Below are 4,090 nucleotides of genomic sequence, written 5' to 3'. Positions count from 1 at the left end.
CCGCCCCCCGCCCCATGCAGCTGATGAACTAGTCCAGGGGGGCAGAAAACTTTTTCATAAAAAGCCAAAAGTTATCAAAAGAGCAAATTAGTTTTGCTCTCTTTCCTGTGAGAAGAAAAAAATGAGGGGTTGATTTATTTGTTGCAGGCCATATGGTCTTTGTTGAGAAACTTCAACTATGCTATTATAGCATGAAAGCAGCTATAAACAATATGTGAATGAATTAGGGTGTTTTATTTACAAAACAGGTTGCAGGTCAAATTTGGCCCCTGGACTGTAGTTTGCCAACTGCTCAACTGGACTATTACCATTTCTCTTGGAACTCCTGTATACATCTTCCCTTGTGCATAGCATTTGCTCCTACCAAGGGTTAATCCTGTCAGTAGACATTTGAATTGTTTATACTTTTTAGATTTTAGTAGACATTTGAATTGTTTATACTTTTTAGATTTTTGTTTTTTTTTTTTTGTATCTTGAACATGCTACTGTGAAAAATTTTGGTAGATCTCCTAATTAATGCCTAAGTAAGTTTCTTTAGGTCAGTGTCTTCAAATTTTTTATGTGTACCCAAAAAGAATTTGGAAAAACTGTGTACTTTCTCATACCCTTATGTTGACATCTAACCTAGGTTGAGCATATCTAATCCAAACATCTGAAACCTGAAGTGTTCCAAAATCCAAAAATTTTTGAGTGCCAACATGATACAAGTGGAAAATTCCATACCCGACCTTACATGAAATGTCAGAGTCAAAACACATGTGCACAACACAATTTATTCAGTGTCCCCCAAGGGAAAAAAAGACCTTCCCAGCCCATTCAGCTGCCATACATCTTTTCTGCACACACTTGGATTCCCCCACAAAATCATGTCACCAGACTCAGATCCGGCTGCCCGCCTCTTTGAAAAGGAAAGAAAAAAACCTCACAAATGGTTGGTGTTAGAAAAGCAGATGTATTCAGCTGAAGGAGATGGCCGGCTGTGCCATCTCAAAGATTTACATTTACTGAGGGGTTTTTAAAGGAAGGGTTGAGGGAATGGAATGTGAGAGGTGAAAAGCAGGAGAGCAGGAGATATGAGTTACGAGGAGTCCATTTCTATGGGTCAGGTACAAGGTCTTGCCAAGGCCTCATCCGGTTTCTGTTCTCATCTTCGCTGTTATCTCAGGCCCCTGCAAGATTTTGATTTGTGCCGGTGTACTTGGCTGGTGCCCAAGGTCAGCTTCAGTTCTTTGGCCTTGATCTTTTCTCAAAACTCTACAAATCTCAAAAAAAGAACTGTTAGCTTTGCAAAGAAGTAATTAGCTTCTCGGCCTTGTTTCCCTACTTAGCGAGCAAGATAAGAAAGTCAGGGGATGGGAAGCAAGAGTGGAGAGAAAAAACCTGTCCTTTTAACCGTGCCCCCCCCCCGCCCCCCCACAGCCCAGGCAGCTTTTAGGTCTCAACATGGCTTCAGTCCTGCTCACTCCAACAATCACACCCACGAAGAGTGGTAAAATGGCAATGGGTGCAGGCTGGATGTGTCAATGGCAGGTTCCTCACCATGTCCCACTTGAGGCCAAGACCTACATGCATTACTCACTGTGTTTTTTTGCTTAATCTCTGCTCTATGGTATAAAGATATTGTTAATAATGTCAAAAATGCCTGTAGATACTCCTATGGGTGACAGTAATGAGAAAAAGAGGAAGCATTTATGTTTATCTATAGCACAGAAAGTCAAGCTTTTGGAGAAACTGGACAGTGGTGTAAATGTGAAACATCTACAAGAGTATGATGTTGGGATGACTACCATATATGTCCTGAAGAAACGGAAGGATAAATGTTGAAGTTCTAGGCTGAAAGTGATGAAAAGAAGTTAATGAAAAATAAAAAAACACCGCATGAAGCTAAAAATAAAGATCATGATCATGTACCTTTATGTTCAGAGTCCGTCAGTAAGCTGGAACAAGTGGATATCGAAGAAGCCAATGGAAGTTGTCAGAATCAAAATGGAGTCACATGTGTCAAACACTAACAAAAAGTAAATAAATAAAGCCAGGAGGCTGGGAAGGGAGGACCCTCACACATACATGCCTATGGGAACGACTAGGACAAAGACTCTCTGAAGGACTCTTAGGCACATATGCCCATAACAAGAGCTTTGTCAGGACTTTTTAAACTGCATCTTGCTACCAGAGTCACAAGGACAGCTAGCTGAACATACAGGAACACTTACCTGACACTGTGTCCACTAATGCACCGGAGTCAACCCCTGTGATAAGCCCTGTAACCAGTGTTCTCTTTGTTTCAAAACAAATTGTGTCAACTTTTCTCTTTTGCCTTCAAAAAACTTTATCCTCTTTTACCTCCCTAAATGAGCACACAGTTTACTATGGCACATGTATTCCCATTGCAATGTTCCGTTCCCGGCTAAACTCATTATTCCTACAGAGAGCCTCTCTCTGTTTTGTTATTTAGGCTGACAAAGTTAACATCAGTATTGAGGCCCCAGGTGTTCATTCATTGACCAATGGTAAAATAGCCGCAATGGTTGTGAATCAAGGTGATTGTGATAATAGTGACAATGAAGATGAGATCATTAACACTGCAGCAAAAGTGCCTATAGATGACATGGTGAAAACGTGTGATGGGCTTATGAAGGACTAGAGCAGCGTGCATTGCATTCATAACACAACAGGAAATCATGTCGCTTCATAAAATCAAAGAGAGACTTCTAAGACAAAAACCATCGTTATGAGGCAGATGACTCTGGAAGAAACATTTTAAAAAGCCATCCTGCAGAATGCCTCCTCATCCCTAGAGGACCCACCTTCTGGTCCCTCAACTGTTTCTAATGTTCCTTCTCACCCCAAAAAGTAAAATACAGTGTCCAGTCACCTTTTCATCAAAACACAGCATCGTAGGTGGAGACTGAAAGCCTGTCGTAGTGTGTAGGTGCTGCTGACACAGGTGTTCTGGTGATGCCGAGGTGCTGCTTAGTTACTCTGAACTAAGCAGCACATTGTATTAAAACTGTATTAAAGGAATGTCAATTTTTTACTGCTAAGTACTTACATGTAAATAAGTCTAAGAAAATGATTGCTCATCGGTAGCATATAAATTCAGAGTCAAGAATGATGTTGATGCCAAACAACCACAGATTGTCCACGTGGGTGGCTGCGATAGTGACACTTTTGCTTTTTGATGGTTCAATGTGCACAAACGTTGTTTCACACACAAATTAAAAATATTGTATAAAATTACCTTCAGGCTATGTGTATAAGGGCACCGCAAAAAGTCCATGGAAAGATTCATATTATTCAATTCTACTTTTCTATGAACTTTTTGAAGTACACTCATATAAGGTGTATATGAAACATAAATGAATGTCATGTTTAGACTTGGGTCCCATCCCTAAGATATCTCATTATGCATATATGACTATTCCAAAATACAAAAAAATTCTAAATCCCAAACACTTCTGGTCCCAAGCATTTTGAATAAGGGATACTCAACCTGTACTTTATCAAAAGAAATGTTGCAAATATATAATTTTCGAAATAGTTGCAAAGGATGTAAGTCAGCATATTATAAATACTGACATATTAAGATAAAAACATCACTCCTAAATTAAAAATTTTGTTTGGCATTGAGAAATTTTACATTTTTCCTTTTTCTTTAACTTTTAATTCCATCCTACTGCCCTCATGGGATTTTATCCTAATGTAGCACATTTTTATTCTTGAAGTACTTTTATTGTTCACTCTATTATATTTTCCTGCAACAAAAATATATGCAAATTAAAATTTTAATATGTTTTATTTTCTATGATGATAAGATTCTAAGAATTAGAAAATTTTTCTTCTGAACCAAGTTATCATTAAAATTACTATTAGTATAAAAATGATTTTTAAATTTATTTAAATTTTTGATGTCATTATATGTCTGTAAAATTTCACTAAAAATGCATCTCTCCATAAAATAAATGGAGATTTAAATAAATTAGTGCATGTATCCACGTGTGCTGTGAGAGTAACTGCAGCAGGCCTGAAATTAGCCTGTGTATGTATGTCACAGGGCATGAAACACAATAATAGTGTTGCTTTACAACTT

This window comes from Galeopterus variegatus, unplaced genomic scaffold (genome assembly GCF_000696425.1).
Source record: "Galeopterus variegatus unplaced genomic scaffold, G_variegatus-3.0.2 Scaffold3561, whole genome shotgun sequence".
NCBI lineage: Eukaryota > Metazoa > Chordata > Mammalia > Dermoptera > Cynocephalidae > Galeopterus > Galeopterus variegatus.
The sequence above is the reverse complement of the archived record's forward strand: the minus strand, read 5'-3'. Positions refer to the sequence as shown.